The 20,730-nt window shown below is 37.4% G+C and overlaps 1 pseudogene across 2 annotated transcripts; it reads left to right on the top strand.

The window, feature by feature from the left end:
* Positions 1-1,909: 1,909 nt before the first annotated feature.
* Positions 1,910-2,794, top strand: LOC103258283 (annotated as a pseudogene). Of its 2 annotated transcripts, XR_002481852.1 has the most exons (2): positions 1,910-2,078; positions 2,159-2,794. The product of XR_002481852.1 is annotated as a Golgi apparatus membrane protein TVP23 homolog B pseudogene, transcript variant X2 (transcript). The 2 variants fall into 2 exon arrangements; XR_002481851.1 differs by having other exon boundaries at positions 1,915-2,794.
* Positions 2,795-20,730: the final 17,936 nt, after the last annotated feature.

Below are 20,730 nucleotides of genomic sequence, written 5' to 3' on the forward strand. Positions count from 1 at the left end.
AATGAAACGTCATTGTACACCTACCCTTAACTGTACCCCACAAAACCATAATAAAAACTACTGATTAATGAAAAAAAAAAAAAAATTGATGTTGCCATACTTTTTTTTGAACCTCCTTTTTTATTTAAAAACACTTTTAATGCTTTAAAAAAAAAACTGAAACAACCCCAGCCCTTTCAGAAAATGTGCAAGTACAGTCCAAAGTACTTTTTCTCCCAGAACCACTTAAGAGAAAATTGTCAGCATTAACTATAAATATTTTTATTTGGAACAGACACTTCAGTGGTGTTTCATCACTGTCTTCCTCACAATGAGAAACCAAACTGCCATATCTATAACTCTGCCATCAAAAGTGGTGAACCTTAGAATATGTTCATCTCAACTCTGCTAGGCAATGCCAAAATGTTTCCCAAAGTGATTGGCAGACTTCCCAAAATAATCTGTGACCTCCACCTTCCTCATCAACAAATCTTTCTTTAACCCCCATTAGTGGTCTCTATTTCTTTCCCTCTACAGAAAGGGTCCATGTGGAGATCATATCAGAGCCCTTACTATTCACAATAGAATGTTTTTAGTGTCTCTTCTCATCCTCTTTGGTTTCTGAGTAGAACTTGCTTCTTTTTTTTTTTTAACCTGCCTGTACTTTTTGAAACTCTGGCACACCTCATCAAAAAGTTTACCAGCATAAATGATCGTTTGTATACCTAATCCTGAATTGTACCCTACAACTTTAAAATTAAAAATTAAAAAAAAAAAGAAACTCTCTCTTTGTAATTGGTTTCATTCACTTGTCCATTTGTTTATTGAACAAGTATTTATTTGTTGAGCACCTGTTATGGTTCAGGCACTCCGGCAGGCAATGTATAGATGATGGTGACTAAGATAGAGAGAAACCTGTCTTCATGGCACAAATGGCAAACTGAACTGGTTTTCCTAAATTACATGTTGGATCAATGCCACTGTATGCTCAAGTACTTGTAATGCCTTCTTCTAAATTAGTAAAAAAACTTAGTTCCGGCTACTTGGAAGGCTGAGGCAGAAGGATTGCCAGAACCCAGCAGGTAGAGGCTGCGGTGGCCAGGAGTGTGCCACTGTACCCCAGTCTGGGCGACAGAGTGAGACTCCAACAAAAAAAAGAAAGAAAGAAAGAAAGAAAGAAACTTTATAATCCTTCATCCAGCATCCTCCTAAAATGATAATATCCTACCTGCCCTGTCCCCCATTATTGTTTTACTGGATATCAGTGAATTCTAAACAGTGAGTCACAGACCACTATCCAGTAGAACCAAATTATTAAGCCAATGGTTCCTTAAATCCATGTATTTCTCAATAGTAGACTGAATAGTAATATGCCTCGTACATTTACTCTCTATGTTGTTCAAGTTCATGTAAGTATCACTGTAAAATTATTCCAAAGTGAATTCAGAATAACTTGGTTCTCGTGTATTGTTTTCTATAAAATACTACCAAAATAACAATAAGTACCATTTTACTTGGGATGCAAAATTTTTTGATGTTTACAGGTAGACCTAGGTTCTAAAAAGTCTTAATTCTGGCCATTGTTTTACTAAGCATTGGCCAGGTCATGTGTTCTTTGAGCTATGGCCACCATGATTCTTAGTTTTGGCCCCCTCCCCTACTTTGGGGAGGTGAGTCTCCTCTCTCTATCCATTTGCCATTGCTTTGTTAAACGCTAGTGTGTCCACATGGCTCTTTGAGCTATGGTCGCCATGTTTCCTAGCTCTAATGCCCTCCCCTACCTTGGGGAGGTGAATCTCCTCTCTCTCTCTCTCTCTCAATTTCTATTTTCTAAGTAGACTATATTTTCCAATCTAAAAAAAAAGTCTTAATTCCAGCAAAACTGAACAATTTTTCCCTTCGGTATCCTGTCTTTAAAACTTTGCTAAAGATGGCCGCCATGTTGCAGTAGGACAGTAATGATGATACTGAAGATGTTTCACTGTTTGATGCAGAAGAGGAGACAACTAATAGACAAAAAAAACCCCAAATCAGACACCCAGTGGCATCATTTTTCCATTTATTCTTTCGAGTCAGTGCAATTGTAGTCTATCTTCTCTGTGAATTGCTCAGCAGCAGCTTTATTGCCTGTATGGTGACAATTATCTTGTTGCTGTCATGTGACTTTTGGGCAGTGAAGAATGTCACAGGTAGACTAATGGTTGGCCTGCGTTGGTGGAATCACATTGATGAAGATGGAAAGAGCCATTGGGTGTTTGAATCCAGGAAGGCATCCTCTCAAGAGAATAAAAACATTTCAGAGGCTGAAGCAAGAATCTTTTGGTTGGGACTTATTGCCTGCCCAGTGCTGTGGGTGATAGTTGCCTTTAGTGCCCTTTTCTCCTTCAGAGTAAAGTGGTTGGCAGTAGTTATCATGGGTGTGGTGCTACAAGGTGCCAACCTACATGGTTACATCAGGTGTAAAGTGGGCAGCAGAAAGAATTTAACCAGCATGGCTACCTCATATCTCGGAAAGCAGTTTTTGAAACAAAACACTGGAGATGATCAGACTTCTTGAATAGAGAGAGAAAGCTTATATGTTCTGTTACACTGGGGAACAACTGAAGAGATTCTTGATTCTGAACCATTAAGAGCACAGCCCATGTTGCAATGAGGAGTACTGGGTTTGTTTTTTCTACTTAAGAATTATATTTAAAAAAAGAAAAGTAATTTTCATATTAAAATTTTATTTTCTTTCCAGTAGTTGGGGCTAGAAAGTATGTTGTCACTAGAAACATTGTCAAAATTTGTTTTGTGGTGTACATAAGTTGCACATAGTCATATAGTATCAGTATGTCCCAAATTAAGTGTTTGTGTTCATTTACATATGTAACAGAAATGTTTGCATTTTGATCCATAGAACATAGAATTACGTTCTTATTCTATTTCAAAGCATGTGTTTACGTATTATTTCTGTAGATTATTTTCAGAAATAAGCTTTGCTTTCATGATAAGAGTACTTTGGCATATGTATAAGTTAGAAATAATTGCTAATTTTTCATATGTACTTCATGGTGAAATTTAGAGATGTGCAAGCAAGTAAAAGCCAAATTCGGGTCAGTGGTGTTAACTAGTTTCTAAAATTGTTGTTTATTTTTGTTAGAAGTCATTTACCTAAGGCTCATTAATAGAAGTAGAATCTTCAGAGTTTATGTTTAAGGGATATCCAGAGATTGCTGCTGTTCTCACATTTATGGAAAAGATAGCCACATTTCACTTTGCAACTTCCTGGAAACTCTTGGTCCTTGGACTAATAAAATTCTTTCTTGTATCACTAAAAAAGCATTATTATTATGTCATAATGAGAATAACATTTAAATACTTGGCATAATAATTGCCTAAAAGACAGTTTATGAATCTATTTTTTTTCTTTCTGCTATTATGGGAATATTATAAATCATGAATTTGTAGTATTTCTTAAAGCAGTATATTTAACTGTAAACTAATCTACAAACTATTGTAGTCTTCTGTAAATTCAGTTGTTGGTACTATAAACTTTGGAGTCTTAATCAGATTATGTTGTAAATGTATTTGTACATTGTTAAAATATTTTTAAGTTGTTTAATTGAATGTCTTTATTGGAATGATAACTTTGAAGGTGCAAAACTTTATATTTGTATAAAACTCTACTGTTTACCAAAAAAAAAAAAAAAAAAAAAACTTTGCTAAAGCGTGTGGTCCTGTGACTTTCGTGTCATCTGCAGAAATTTTATCCAAGGTTCAGTTTTTATTTCAAAATTCTCCTCCTTTGAGGTATCTTTTCCTGTTGTAATCTTTTCTTGTGCTATCCTTGCTCATGGTTGTCCCAGTTCTGTGTCTAAAAGACTATGTTTTATTTATCTGTCAATTCCCTGAAACACCTAACATAATCCTGGCACATCATATGTACAAACTATTGTCAAATTGATATGAAGATTGTTCATGGGCTGGGTGGAGTGTCATCACACCTGCAATCCCAACGTTTAGGAAGGCTGAGATGAGAGGATCACTTGAGAGCAGACTGGGCAACATAGCAGGACTCCATCTCCTCAAAAATAATAATAGTAAAATAAAAATGTTTTAAATTAGCTGGGCATGGTGGCGTGTGCCTAGAGACCTAGCTACTTGGGACAGGAGGCTGAGTTGGGAGGATTGCTTGAGTCCAGGAATTTCAGGCCACAGTGAACTATGATCATGCTGCTGGGCAGCAGAGTGAGATCTTGTAGCTACAGAAAAAAATTGTCCATGAGCAATCATCTCCAACAAATGTATAACATAATCACTGTTGTCTACCTTAGAGTTAGTAGAAATAAAGTAATATATTAGAAATAAAGTAATATATTTCAAGTATTATTTATTTTATTGGGAAAAATGTTTCATAAATCCATTATTATGCTACTTTAGAGCTTTTAGAACTCTTGGGTTCATCCTGCTTTTAAACTATTTTTAGCACTTACGTCTAATGCACAAGAAGCTGAATTAGCTCATGCTTATTTCACATGCAAAATAAATTTCCTCTTCCAGATGATTAATATAATAATACTCTTCCTCCAAACAATATTTCCTGATTAATGTATTTCTATGAAGGATTAACCTATGAAAGTTGAGGCAGGAGCCCAGACTTGTTACTGGGTTGGGATAGAAATTTTATCATTAGTTACTATACAATGCATATGGACCTTTACGTTCTTACCAGGGACAAAGACCTTAGTTCCTTCATCTCTGTAATTCCCTACTCTTAGATAAACCACACATCTTCGCACAGAATGTGTGTTTAAAGCATCTCCTAAGTGAATACACACATGAATCCGCTACAGGAAAGGCTTTTGCTGACCTAGAGGTCGGGCCCCATTAAGTGAAACAGGTACCGTATGATGATGACTGTATGAAGACACAACGCCCAATAGACAAAACAGACCTTCATTTCTATTTACATGACAGAAATATTTAACTACTTCATCCTACTTCTTTTTTTCTATCTTTTTAAAATTATATAATCTATCTTTTCTGACTCTGTTCACAGAGAATTGTAACAAATTTTGACCCAAAGATATGTGCCTTCCTTGGGTGGCCAGCATTCATTCAAGCCATCTAGTACTTTCAGATCTGTAACCATTATAAAGGTTCATATCTGAGAACAGGAGACTGCAAAGCAATTCTTTTTTTATTTTAATCAATATTTTTATTATGATATTGTGGGTGATATTATGATATTGTACAGTTAAGGGTTAGGTCTACAAATATGCTTCATTCAGGCACCCTTGTTGATAAGAGGTGTCTCCCCGTCCCCAGACAGATATTTACTACCGTTAATCCCATCTCCTTCCCCGCCCCCCATAGTTTCCCACCACTGTCAGTCATTTTCAAAGCAATTCTTGAAAACTACTTTGGTCCGACTGTTTGCGTCCCCCCTGAAAATTCACATGTTGAGACCTAATCAATAATGTGATAGCATTAGGAGGTGAAAAATGACTCACGCTCACTAAGGAAAGATCCAGTGATATGCTAAAGTGGTAAGATGGCCTTTGGAGAGGTGATTAGGCCATGTGGGTAGAGACCTCATGAATGGGATTAGTGTCTTTATTAAGGGTTGAAGGGGCCAGAACTGTCCCCCTTCCACCTAGTGAGGACATAGGAAACTGGCGCCATCTATGAACCAGGAAATAGTCACTCACCAGACCCAAATCTCCCAGTGTTTTGATCTTGGAATTCACAGTCTCCACAACTGTGAGAAATAAATTTCTGTTGTTTATAAACTGCCTAGCCTATGATATTTTTTTATACTAACTCAGACAGAATATGACACAGACCTTCCAGAATTTCAGAATGTAATTTTGGTTCATATGTGTATCAATCAAGGGAAGCTGGTAAAGGGAAGTTCAGAAACCGATGTTTTTCTTGCTCTTTATGGATTATTAAATTATATATGTTAAAAGATAGGTCATTATCAGTTGAGATTCAGGATATCACTTTTCTGCCAATTTAGAGAATAGTAATTGTGATTGTAACTGGCATGTTGTCTCAAAATGATAAGAGATTCTTCCTCAGAAAGAACAATCTCTTCTTGTCATAGAGCTAATAGTGTCCTGAAGAAACATCATGAAGCGCAAATAAGAGAGATGTTTTAGGGCAGGGAGCAGAAGGGAAAGGGAGGACTGGTGTTCTTTACGTCATTGTGATCCTGATTTAAAGTAGCTTGGTGAGACACATGGAAACTAGCCCCCTCCCACAGCAGAATTAGGAGCAGAGTTTGGGAAATCTTAGAAGAGAGAAATGGGACTCCTCTCAGACTGATGGTCACATAAGTTTGGAAACTAACACCTCATGGCAGCAAGATTAGGAAATATTCCCAAGGTCAATTGATTCTATCATCAGACAAGCTATTTTTAAAAGTGTTTTTAAAAACCTTCATCTAGTCTTACTGGGGTGCGGTGCTTATTTCCTCCTTCCTCTATCTTGGCAGAACATCCCCATAATAGGTTTCCCGCAAGGAAATGCCAAATCCGAACATCAGACAGTTATACTCAGAGCAAGTAAAAATTATTCCACATTTTCCTATTGCAGACCGACCAGTCATTAGATTTGTAAGAATGTACTCAATTGCTTGATACTTTTCTAGGCATTTGGACCTGTATTTTAAAGATCTCAGCTTTAGTACACATCCAACCAAAGGAGAGAGTAAGGCTTGATGGTAAATGAAACAACTGATTAGACATACTTCAAAAGTCACTAGGCTTTAACGGAAGTAGGAATATTTCAAGACAGAGCTCTCTTCCGCACCTTCAAATCCATCCCAGTATGGGTTGGGGGCAGGCAGGAGAGACAGAAGGTGGCAAGACTTCTCTGACCTGGAGTAGACAGGGTCCATTTCAGGGCTAAAGACAATGGTTGAGAAGATGCCCTGAGAGGAATGTGATCTCTCAGGTCACTGGAATTTATAGTCTGACACTTGCACTCATACTAAGAAACAAATAAGCAGCACGTGTCCTCAACCACAGGTGTGAACCATAAGCAGCCTGGACTTGTTGTCCATCCACCAGATCTTCAAACCTCTGTGAACGGTTATCTACCATTGAACTCTAGTCCCAGGAGGTAGCTTTATTTTTCTTCATTAGTTGGGAAAAAATGGTAAGGATAACTCATTCTTCTTGGGTTTTATCATAAAGTATACTCCACACAAGATGATTCAGAGAGTTATATGGCACTTACTATCTGTTGAATTTTCTAGTTTTGTTCACAGCAAGATGAACTAAGGAGAGCATTCAGAGGTGCACGTAATATTAATTTAGCAATATGAATGCTTTTCAGCCTCTTTAAGGGGGACAACAATACTGACTACCAAGATGTTTTTTTCTCACTCCTTCTTATTTTTTCTTCAAATACATTTAGAAAATCCGTGGCATTTATTATTATTATTATTACTATTATGTGGTAAATGACTCACACTCACTGAGGAAAGATTCAGTGATGTGCTAGTGGTAAGATGGTTTTCTTTAGATTTTATCCTACGTTACCAAAGCCCCCAAACTCCAAAGCATACAGTTTGACATCATTAGTGTGGATTCAAAGAGTTGACAAGTTTAAACAGATTGGTGTAAGCGTCATGGGTATTTTTATGACAAATCATCAGTTACTTCAATCCAAGTAAATATTATCTACTAACCTGTGTCAAAACAAGGTGTTCATACTTTAGTTGATTCTTTAGGCAAAATCACATTAAACTTAAATAGTACCTCCCAGGGATTGTGCTGAAACATCTGTGTTCTTAAGCACCATGTCCTCCGTGAGAAATAAATTCAAAGTAAATAAATAGCACACAAGACTATTTAATAATTTGTGCCAAGGTAAAACCAGAAAGTACCTCCTAAGTTAAGCCAAACAAAAACAGAAATATATGACAGGTTCATCAACTAATAACCCTACATCGTTAATTCAGGTTATCTCTATTTATCTAAAGTTGTTTGATTTAATCTCCTCTTATAAAATGCATGTTACTGAATTGATGCCAAAATCTACTTTATAATGTACTTCTTAAAAAAAAATATTGGAAGAAATTCAGACAGAAAATATACTTTAAGCATATCCATATTATTTTTATTTTTATCTTATTCATTTATAGAATATCAGAGCAAATTAATATGGTCACAGAAAAGACAAATTAATGTGGACTCAATAAATCATAACCTCAAAATTGTTACTATTTTTGCCTTGAACAGTCAAATGTCCACTAGATAATTAGAATATAAGAAAAAAAAACTTTTAAGAATGGCATTTTTAGTACCTAATAGAACATTGTTTACCTTCAAAACATTACCCTTTTTGTACTCCTTAAAAACCTTGGTGTGTTTAGACTGAGTATTTCTAAACTATTTTTTGAACAAAGATCTGATTAACTTCTCTAGATCCTTTAATACTCAATTCACTGTGAAGTTATACTAGAATTCTTCTCTATGGTCTACTTTCTTGTGTCCTGATCTTTAAGCCACAGAAACTGTGGCTTAAATATATATCATTACTTGTGTCTTCTCTGACTGCTCTCCCAGATTGTCATTTCTGGATTTCTGTTATTTGGCATTTGTACCCTAATGCCTTACATAGCACCTGGCACATAGTAGAGACTCGTTAAAATGTTTTATTGAACACATGAATACATTAATTAATGCTTCATCATTTAAGAGCCTGGAATTGAGCCATTTTAAAATCCCTTGGATAGCAAAACAAAAACAAAATTTTAGTAGCATCTACTGAAATGTAGTGAACAGGCCAGGAGCAGTGGCTCACACCTGTAATCCAAGCACTTTGGGAGATCGAGGTGAGAGGATTGCTTGAGCCCAGGAATTTGAGATCAACCTAGGCAACATAGCAAGAACTCACCTATAATTAAATAGATAGATAGATAATAAAAATTAAGTGAGTACTACATAGAGATATGCATTTTATAGATATGAAACTTCCTTGTGGCTTATAACCCTTTTCAAAAACCCCAAAATAAAACACAATAATAACCTGATTTACAAACTACAAACAGAAATTTTATTGGGTCATCAGATTGATTGATTTGATTTAAAAAAATTTTTTTTAACATAACATAACATAACTAGCCAGAACAAGAAAAATACCTTTGCCCTAACAATTTCAAATGCTTGATATCATCGCTCATGTCCTGAGATGCACATCTTTGGTGATGGCTTGTTTGTTTTTGTTGGTAGAGAAAATATGCTGCTGTAACAAAACCATAAGAGGCCATGTGAGATGGAATCTGGAGCGTCTAAAGGTATTTAAAATAAATATTTCTACTCCTGAGTTTAGGAATTTTCAAAACAGATGTCTTCTATCAAAAAAAGTAGCAGATTTTTTTTTCTTCTTTAACTTGGCAGGGTTATTTTTGCGTTTTCTATACTCTCAATTCCCTTTTGAGAAGGAGATTGTCTTTGTGTTTTCTCTCACATTTTCTCTTACTTAGAGTTGCCATCTGAGAGGGAAAGATAGTATGGTGCACTGGTTACATTTGATGATTAGCCTTATAGCCAAACAATACTGAGTTCCAATTCCAGATCATATAATAATAATGGCTAACATTTGTGGAGAGTTTACTAGGTGCCCAGCTTTGGGATAATTTTCTTTACATAAATTAGTTCATTTGACTTTCACAATGTAAAAGAGATTATTATACATATTTTTTAGACAAGAAAACTGATGCTTAAAGCATTAAGTAAATTTGCCAGGGATATTCAGCTGATAAGTGGAAAGACAGGATTTGAATCTAGTTCTACTTAATTTCAGAACCCATGTTTTAACCATGACATTCTTAATTGCCTGCTAATTGTGACCTTGGGCATGCTCTTGCAGAGTGCTGCATCTTGTGTTATTGTGGTAGTATATGAATTAATATTTGTAAAAACATTTCAACTCTGCCTAATATAAAGAAAGCTTTCACTAAATCATAACCTCAAATAGTTATTTTTGCCTTGTACAATCAAATGTTCACTAGATAATTAGAATATAAGAAAAAATAAAATTTTCAGTTTGTCCACATATTTATATTTCATGTATCCTTCATTCCATCCTGTAATCCTAATTTTCCAGATGGTATTATTTCTCTTCCTGAAATACTCACTCCTTTAGCATTTCTTATGGGATGAATTTGCTGACAACAAAATATCTCCACTTTTTGCTTACCTGAAATTTTCTCTATTATGGCTTTACTTTTGAAGGATATTTTTACTGAATATAGAATTCTAAGCTTACAGGTTTCCCCCCTTAATTTCAGCATTTTGGTGATGTCATTCCATTACTTTCCAGCAACCTTTGTTTATGCTAAGTATTCAAAAGTATTCTTTTTTGTTCCTTCATATACAATATGTTTTCCCACACCCTACCCCCAGGCTGCTTATAAGACTTTATCTTTGGTTTTCAGTGAATGTACCTGGGTTGTAATCGATTCTATTTGAGTTTTGTTATGCTCTGTGGTAATGTTTTTCATCAAATTTGGAAAAAATTTTGCCCAATAGTTCTTCCAAATACATATTTTTTCTCTCTTATCTCTCTCTTCTCTTCTTCTGGGACTTTAAGACATGTATGTTTGACTACTTGATTCTGTCATATAATTTATTAAAGTTTTGTTCAATTCATTTCAATCTTTTTGCTCTCTGTGTCTCAGTTTTAGTAATTTCTATTGATCTGTCTTCAAGGTTACTGATGCTTTATTTTGCATTGCTTAATCTGCTGTTGATCACAATGCTTTTTAAACTTCAGATACTGTAATTTTAATTTCTAAGTATAACATTTGCTTCTTTTTTTAGAGTTTCTATAGCCCTCCTGAAATTACCTGTTTCTTCATCTCTTTTTCTGATCTTTTAATATATTTACTGTAGTTATTTTAAAGCCCATGATCACCAATTTTACCTGAGAGAGGTGGGTCGAATTTTACGGATTAATCTTTTTAATTATAGGTCACATTTTTCTTTTTGCTTTTGTTGTTCCATGTTTAATAATTTTTTAAAAGAAATTGACACTAGGTATTGTTCATGATGATACATTATAGTGTCCATACAAAGGGGGGGACCCACAAAATCCCAGAAGTATCTTTTGAAGGGTGGGCTCCCACTAGGTAAGCGTTCTAGGAACTCAGCGGCATCAGGTACCAGCTAGTGTTGTTGTGAGAAGCTGCATCCATCTTCAGTGAATTTTTTTTATGGCAAACAGATGACTGGTTCTCTATGACAATGCAACTGCTCATAATGCACTGAATGTTCGGCAGTTTTTGACCTCAAACAGTATGATCCCTATGCCCCACCCTCCCTATCTATACACCTGATCTCACCCTGAACAATATTTTTTGTTTCCTTGATGAAAAAAGTCCTTAAAGAGAAACGCTATGCCAATGTGGAAGAGGTGAAACAGAAACAAAAAGGCAGAAGCACTAAAATTGACCAGTGCAAAAACTGTTTTGAGCAGTGGAAAAAGCATCTCGACAGGTGTTTGCATCAAATGGAGAGTACCTGAAGGCAACTGAAGTTTAAACATGTAAGAATAAAATACACAATTTTTTGGTAAACGAATTCCGAGGTTTTTTGGTTTTCTTCATATTCTGCAGTTTCCTCTGAAGAGCAACGAGGCTTTATTTTTAGCAAACAGTTATGTCACTGGCCGATTCCTTGATCCTGTCAGTATTTGGTTTTAGTTTTGGGCTTTGCTAGGGTGGTTCTATCTCAGTTTTGAGTTTTGTTCTGGAATATGATTCTTATTTCTAAGGTGTGACACTTCTGGGGTGTTAATGGGAAGTCTGAGATGTTCACCATGCCCTGTTAACTTGGTAACACTTGAATTCTAATTCTGTCTCCCCAAAACCGGGCTGATTTTGAGATCTCTGCTGCCCTCTTTCAGGTTTCATGCACTTGATTTCTGCTGAAGACTTTGTATTCTTTCTCCTCAATTGTGCGCTTCAGAATGTAGCTAAGAATCCAAAGGTAGTTTCTGTGCGGATTTGAGGATCTGCTCCCATTGGTGACTAAAATTTGCAGAATTTCTTTCCTCAGTTTTCAGGTACTCTGGCAGCTTCTCAGCACAGAATGATTTCTACTCTGGCAGAACTCTGGACCTTTCACACTGCGTGGACCGAGGATTGCCCTAAAAGAAAAGCAAGAAAAAGATGTACCTCACTCAGTTTGTTTCCTTTTTTTCAAGGATCACGCCCCCTTCCTTTTCTGCCTGCCTTTGGTTTGCTCAAGCAGTTGAGTTTCATATCTTGTCCAGAGTTTATCATTGGTAACAGCAGGAGGATTATTCGGGTGTATGCTATTCTGCCATAACCACAAACCAGGAGTGTACATTTTCAATACATTATGTTATAACTGTTCATTATATTTTTTATCCAAGAGGTGCTATGAATGTTACGTTTTTGGCATAGGACCACATCTGGCACAGAAAGTGCTTTCTAATTATAAGCCCAGCATCATTAGAGGAATGCCTTAGAGCCTATCAGAAGGACAACGAAGGGTTGGAGACAAATCATAGAAGAGGATATCACAGTACAAACAGAGCCCTACAGCAGTGTGAACTCACGATAACCTGCTGTCACTTGCACAGCATCCCCGGCAGCTGTCTGTGAAGTCCTTATAGCCAGATGTTGCCTCAGAAAAAGTCACTGTAAAGTTCACAAACTCAAAGCAAAGACTTGTAGTCCTGACCTGCTGTGACTAACAGTCTAATACTTCAGCAGAAAGAGAAATCAGAAAAAAATACAGGACTTATGAACATTAGAAATAATTTTCTACATTGCAATGAACAAATCTCATTGGCCACAGATCATGTTCATATGCTCCTACTTTAGAAATAAGTGGAAAATTGTGTTGCATAATGTGCTCATTAAAATGTGTGGTACATCACCTATTCCTGGCATTCCATCTAGTGTTTTAGACTACAGTTGCCTTTAAATAGAACTAAGAAAATAAATGCAATGCACAAAATCACAGCTGGAAAGAAAAACAAATCAACAAATATTTATCAATGTCTATCATGAAAGAACCTATGTGAAATACCTAAAAAATTATAAATGCAACAGAAATTGGGAATAAAATTGGGAAAAAAGATTTAGAAAGCACTGCACTTAAACTGGAGCTTGAAAAGTGAAAGTAATAACTCATAGAAAAGGCAGAAAGTATCCAGATATGGGGATAAACATAACCCCAAATCTAGTAAATAAAAGGCACAGATGGAGACAAGAGAGAAGGTCAGCTTAGTTGGGGTGGTACATACACGAAGAACATGACCTTGAACTAACAGGTTGGGTAAGAGAAGCAACTCAAAAGCTCGGTGGGGAGATGGAGGAGGCAGGGAGGGGAAGTCTGGTCCCACCAATATGGTCTTTTCCAAGTCTAGAAAATAGTTAGTGGAAGATAGTATACTTTAGGAAATATCTTTAGTGGAAAGGCATATATGTTATAATAATAATATTACACATTCAGTTTTACTTGGTATTATCTCTGACATTTTTTTTTTTTTTTTTTGAGTTGGGGTCTCACTCTGTCGCCCAGACTGGAGTGCAGTGGCCGCTCCCGGCCACCGCAGCCTCGACCTGCTGGGCTCCGGCGATCCTTCCACCTCAGCCTTCCGAGTAGCCGGAATTACAGGCATGCACTACCACGCCCAGCTGATTTTTTGATTTATGGTAGAGATGAGGTCTCGCTGCCCAGGCAGGTCTCGAACCCGCGGGCTCAGGCAATCCACTCACCTCAGCCGCCCAAAGGCGCGGGATTACAGGCTGAGCCACCAAGCCCGGCTTGACATTTTTCTTAATAAAAAGGAGACAACAGTACATCCAAGCAGCAGGGAAAAAGGTTGGAGACAGATTCTACGCTTAATGAGAATTCAATTACTGGGATAATAATGGAGATGCTGTTATAATGAAATGTGAAGGGAAAGTCTTTTTGGCCACCATAGCTTCATCTTTACCCCTTTTAGGAGCATATTTCCAATCTGATGCAGTCAGATAATTTCAAAAGCAATTTTATGCAGTATACATTCAAGTTGACATGAAAGAGACATCAGGTTTATGTCCCGAGTCGTACAAATTGACCTTTGAGTCATTAATTTATTCAGTCAACCACTTATTATTCAACAAATATTAACTGAGCCTCTACAATGCACCAGACAGTATTCTAGGCCCTGGGGCTACAGTGGCAACCACAGTGATGGGTTTCATCCTCCATGGAGTCTACATTTTAGAGCTTGCTCCTTACATGTACCCTCTGCTTCCTCGAGGCCACAACCTTGCTACCTACCTTCATTCCTTCAGCTTGGTGCACAGGCTAGCCTATTTTCATTGGAAACCTCAACTTCCCTTTGCTTTCCTTCTTAGTTTCACATAGTCCTGGAGAACTTCTAGTGTAAGATGTAGCTTTGGGAACTGCTCCTTTTATACCCCAGCCAGCACAGAGCACAATCCCAAGTCAGTCTCACCCTCCTGAGTAGCATCCAAGCCCAACTCCTTATCAGGTGTTGGGACACATAACTGGAAATTAACCTAATTCACTTTGAACACACTAGGGAAGATGTTGAAGGATAAGTTCCATGTTCGGATGTAGTAAGAGTTTTTTTGTTTTGTTTTCTAATTGGCCTGTGTAAAATAATATCCCACATATTTTTCCCCACAGTCTATTAAGTGAGTGCCTCCTTTTTCATGGGATCACCTTTGTTTTTTTTTTTGGTTTTTTTTTGGTTTTTTTTTTTTGAGTTGGAGTCTCACTCTGTCGCCCAGACTGGAGTGCAGTGGCCGCTCCCAGCCACCACAGCCTCGCCTGCTGGGCTCCGGCAATCCTTCCGCCTCAGCCTTCCAAGTAGCCGGAATTACAGGCGCGCGCTACCGCGCCCGGCTGATTTTTTTATTTATTGTGGAGATGAGGTCTCGCTGCCCAGGCTGGTCTTGAACCCACGGGCCCAGGCAATCCACTCTCCTCAGCCTCCCAAAGGTGCGCAATTACAGGCTGAGCCACCGAGCCCAGCGGGATCACCTTTGTTGAAATAAAGCAACAAACCTCTATCATGGTATTGTATTATTTTGTTTCTCTTTCATAGGAGGAACAAGCAATGTTAAATCCTAATGTTCTCTGTCATGAGAAGAATTAAATAATATCTTGAGGCTGAGTTTTTTTTTTAATCTGGTATGAATGACACTAACTCAATATAGATCCCAGTGCGAAAGAACCACTCATCAGTACTAAGATCTCCTAGTGTTTGGGGACATCAGTGACCTTTATGTATGGAGTCAAGAGAAGCTATGTATGGGTCAGTTGAGTCCATGCTGAACGTGGAGCAGGTCACTCGGGGTGTATGAACTCTATTCATTGTCATTCATTGCCAGCTTGATTTCTAGACTCCAGTTTTGTCTGGGGTTGACTGTATTGATAGCTACCATTCTAAATATTTCAGTACCTCTCCTATGGCCTTACAGGCACATTGATAAATTCATGTAGTGTTCATTGACAAGATGTAACATGTGGAGAAAAGACACTTGCATGTAACTATGTCAACTTGGTCCAAAAATCTTAGTAAGGTCTATAAAAATTTTAAATAATAGTGGACATGCCAACAAAAAGATTTATGAGAATGAGGAATCATATTTCACTTTCATTCTCCTTTTTGAAAGGATGGTTTCTACTGTAAATCAAGAACAGTTCCATAATAAAATGTCTATGAGTGGAACATTTAAAGTCTCTGGATCTTATCTAATAAGGACTTTTTAATTTATTTCAGAGGGTGGATCTTACTTTCAGTCTTATATCTAGGATCTATTTTTTTAATCAACTTGATTTAAGACTACTTGGCTTGAGCAGGTGGTAAGTCTGTTATTCAGTAAAGGCAGTAGAAGATGACCAAGGAGCCCCACTATGAAAAGTCTCACCCCTTACTCAAAGCCTCCACCCCTCTTCCCCAATTCCATAGTTCAGGCTACCATAATCCTGCCTTACTGCCAGGACTGAGGCCGCAGGACATGCTATCCTCAAACTGAGGACTGTCTTCCTAATAACTTATTAGAATAACCCAATTCCTAATATATTCCATAACTGCCATAAGTATTAATCCAGTAGAATTAAGGTGAGAATTTAGGTACACAAGTATAGTAGACACTTTGAATTATTTGTGATCTCCTTCTCTGGGATTTGTCCATTACCCTCATTACCAGTCACAGGGCAGGTTTCTAATAGTCACCTTTATTCATTGTGGAAATGCCCAGCAGACTCTAGCCTTAGTCCAGGGGTAGCACCTGAAATCAGTTAGGCCTAGCAGAGTCCCTTTCTTGGCAAATTTTCAAGAGACTCCAATGTCAGTCTGCACTGGTAGAAGGAGATATGAACATGTGGGCCATGAGTTCTGCCATATAGATCAGGGAGCTGAGAAAGTAGCCTGGAAAGACTAAGGGGAGAAAGACAAAGAAATATATGCAAACAGAGAAGCAGAGACGGAAAAACAAAAAAACCTTGATGCGGGGCCTTGAGGAGGTCTCCTACAACTACTGTTTCTGGTGAATGACTGTTCTGCTAAAGTGAATCCCCAAAATTTGTGTGTGTGTGTGTGTGTGTGTGTGTGTGTGTGTGTGTGTGTGTGTGTGTGTGAGAGAGAGAGAGAGAGAGAGAGAGAGAGAGAGACAGAGAGAGAGAGAGGGAATTTCAGGGTTCTATGGGCTTCCTAGTACCATATAATAAATCCTCTTTTACAAAAAAATCTTTAACTCTCTCAAGTTGATTTATATTATTTGAATCTCACAGTCTTAACTAATACAGGAAGAAAAGTTAATCCTGAAACATAATTTCAAATGTGTTTCAAGTAGACTTTAGTGGTGTCCATTTTCCTGTTCATATCATGCCCGTGCACAGGGGATTCATGTCCCAGGCTTGCTAGATGTCCTCCCTGCATTAACATGTCTTTGCTTTCACCTGGAATACCTCCCCTTTTCTACCTAACCATCAAAATCTAGGCCAAAACCCAAGTATTCTAGACATCACAACTTAACCCATCCCATTCTTATCTCCTCTTAATTCTATTTCTTGTATTACTGAGAACATACTAAATTATTTTACATGTCTTTAGCTGTTGTATTGCGTTCATTCTTAAATTGCTTTGTTTGCATATTTTTTCTCCAACACGCTATGAATTATTTGACAAAAGAATACAATATTTTACTTCCTATTTTACTAATTTACTTTAAATATCCCTAGTACTACAAATTGCATAGCACAGGTACCCCATAAATATGTGAACTGTCTCCAGCACATCCTGAATGAGTCATCAAAATTCCAATATTATAATACTAGAAGCAAATATTTGAAAACTATTGACTTAAAGAAAATAAGATAGTGATGCTATCTGGAAAGGCCAAAATGTGAACTGCCTAGCCTTTATCTGTGATGGATTACTTCACGCATAGATTTCCATTTCTCAAAGAGAAGCAGCATCAGAGTTCTAATGCAAATTCTTTTATGCATAATGTATCTGGGTGACTAACCACAGAGGTTCTTCCTTCTAACTGAAGCAAAGCGAGGGGCAGTTCTCTTATGAGTCCAGAGCCTTGGTTTAGATTTCTCAGGTCTATCTCATCAGTGAATGCAGGAAACGATGCACATTTTTGAAAGAGCACATACTTGCAGAGAAAACACCAAAACTATGGAAAAAATAAGACATTATCGCCTTTGAAAAGGTGTTTTCTTTAAAAGCACAGAGGGGAAACTTTTTAGATTCTATGTTATGATCCACAGTGTGTTATTAAAAAAATTCGTCCTATTTCTAACAAGACAATTCTTAAATGATGGATGTATCCTAAGACATTTCTAAATTCATTGACATTTAGGGAATAACACAAACTACAGTTATAAAAATTCTTAGTATTTTCAGAACACCAGGAGGAAGCTATGGTATAAGACTGAAATACATAGACATTTTCTCTAATGAGTCTCAATTTTTATATTGTCACATGCCCTGAAGCTACGGGGATGAGAACATTTTTTGCAAATCTAAAATAAATAACTGAAGTAGGTTTATTTCTCACAGAAAAACAAGCATGTTTACATGGATACCTCTTCTACTTGATTCCTTTGACCTGAGAACTTGAGTGAAACTGAAAAACCTGCCAAGTTCCAAAACTGGGAGCGGACCCAGCCGGCATGATTTTTATTCTCTTCCTGTCGCTGGACACAGTATCTCAAGTGGACAGGGGTTAAGAATGTACAATTCGGCCCAGCTTGGTGGCTCAGTCTGTAATCCCAGCACTTTGGGAGACCGAGATGAGTAGATTGCCTGATTGCGGGTTCAAGACCAGCCCTGACAACTTGGAGAGACCTCGTCTCTACAATAAATAAAAAATTAGCTGGGTGTGGTAGCCTGCACCTGTAGTTGCAGCTACTTGGAAGACTGAGGCGGAAGGATTGCTGGAGCCTAGCAGTTCGATGCTGGGGTGGCTATGAGTGTGCCACTGCACTCCAGCCTGGGCAACAGACTGAGACTCCCACTCAAGAAGAAAAAAAAAAAGAATGTGCAATTCTACCTTTATTAGCAATACTTTTGAGACTGCATATATATGGAAAATATCAAGTTATTTTGTTTTAATCATTGATTAGGTAGAACAGATTTTCAGGCAATTTTCTTGTTTTGTTTTATTTTTTTTCCCCTGTTTCCCTATCTCTGCCTTTTCAAATGTAGTATTTTTTGGATATTTACCCTATGTTTCTCTTTGCCCCCATATGTTTTGCTCTGTCAAACCAGTTTTGGCTTAAACTTGCAGACCACCAGTCTTCCCCCAGTTGTGATCATCTCCCAGTTGAAAGAGCCTTTGGGCGACTTGTCAAGTTAGGAGAAGCCAGTGGGGAGCAGGCAAGACTATCACCCAAAGAGGGACAGATGGAAGACCAGCAGAGAAGCTAAACTCTCCGGGCAATTTTTTCTGTCAAGGTAATAGCCACACCTACTCATTCACTCTTGTCACCCTGAGACCCTCCACCTCTCAGGCTTTTTTTCTCTTTTCTGGAGTCTGGCCCTAGTACTGGTCACTTTATCCACTGGCATTTTATTGGCTCCTTTCCCCAGTCCTACCTCAATACATTTGGTTTCACAACCACAGAAAATAGACATACTTGCTGTCTGACTCAGAGGGTATGTGACCATTTTTTAAAACCTCAATTCATTACTCTTCCGAAATTATAGACCTCTTGACTAACTGGACATTCATCAAAAGGCTTGCCTGGTTCTTGCTTGACCAGCCATAAGCTGGAATTTCTTCGGTCAAAGTTTCATATGAGTAGCCATCTAACTATAGGCAAAACTATTACTCTACAGTTTATCAACTCTAGGCAAACTTGTGGAGAAATCTCCCAGACACTGCTTTCTTTTCAAGACTTAAGCTCTCAGGTAGTCACTACTCAACTCCCCTCTCCCTTCCTTTCTGACTCGACTTATTTTAACCTGTCTCATGAGAAGGTTTTGAAAAATTAGACATTTCCTATGATCTACTTTTGGCCAAGGGTCACAGTTAAATTTAACAGTGAACATGTAAACATCCCACCTTAAAATAACCTAACTAGGCAAATGATAATGTTAGCTATGTAAATGGCATCTATTTGCTTTTACTTTTTGATTTAGCCTCAGATTGATCCAATCACAGCATCATTTCATTTTAAATATTTTTTTCTTCATTGGTTTTATGGTTCCCACATTTTGTGAATGATCCCTTTTTTTTGTTGTATGTTGGATTTCAACTGTTTTAAAATAAAACTTATCTAAAAATGTGCTCTTTTAATAAATGTTTGACCTTATCATGCCTATAATAATTTTCTTCCCACATGGGCCATTATACTCTTTATAATAGGAAGAAATAGCTTTCAGATGTAGGGAGCTCTTGGAATGAAATTTCTGAGTCTTTTAGAAATTCAAATAACCCTGAGTTTTGGATGCAAACAAAATACAGAGACTTGCAAATGTTTGTGACTACTAATAGAAATGGGCCCTTTCATCCAAAGAATTTTTAAGTATTTAAAAAATGCTGGTGAGAATGCAAAAATGGTAGTCACTTTGGAAGACAGTTTAGCAGCTTCTTAGAAAATTAAACATTCTCATACCATCCCATTCAGCAATTTTGCTCTTTAGTATTTACCCAAATGAATTAAAAACATGTTCACACAAAAGCCTGCACATTTTTCTTTGTTATGAAATATTGATAACAAATTCCATTTTTTGCCAAAACTTGGAAATAGTCAAGATGTCCTTTAATATATGAATGGATAGACAATCTGTGATACCTCTGGACAATGGAATATTATCCAGTGGTAAAAAGAAATGATCAACCAAGTCACAAAAAGACATGGAGGAAATAAATGTATAGAACTAGGTGAAAGAAGCCAAATCTGAAGAGCTTGCATACTGTGTTATTCTAGCTCTACGATATTCTGGAAATGGCAAAACTTAGGCGACAGTAAAAGTTTGGAGGTCGCCAGATATTCTGGCTGAGGGAAAGGGGATGAGTAGTCACAGCCGAGGGATTGTTACAGCAGTGAAGCTACCTTGCATATAATGTATTTCTGCATATGTTAGTCAAAATCCATAGAATGTAAAATCAAAACAGTGAACTCTAATGTAATCTATGGACTTCAGTTAAGAATAACATACCAGCCGGGCTCGGTGGCTCAGCCTGTAATCCCACGCCTTTGGGAGGCTGAGGTGAGTGGATGGCCTGAGCCTGCGGGTTTG

Source organism: Carlito syrichta, unplaced genomic scaffold (genome assembly GCF_000164805.1).
Source record: "Carlito syrichta isolate Samal-C Ts95f unplaced genomic scaffold, Tarsius_syrichta-2.0.1 Scaffold302053, whole genome shotgun sequence".
Classification (NCBI taxonomy): domain Eukaryota; kingdom Metazoa; phylum Chordata; class Mammalia; order Primates; family Tarsiidae; genus Carlito; species Carlito syrichta.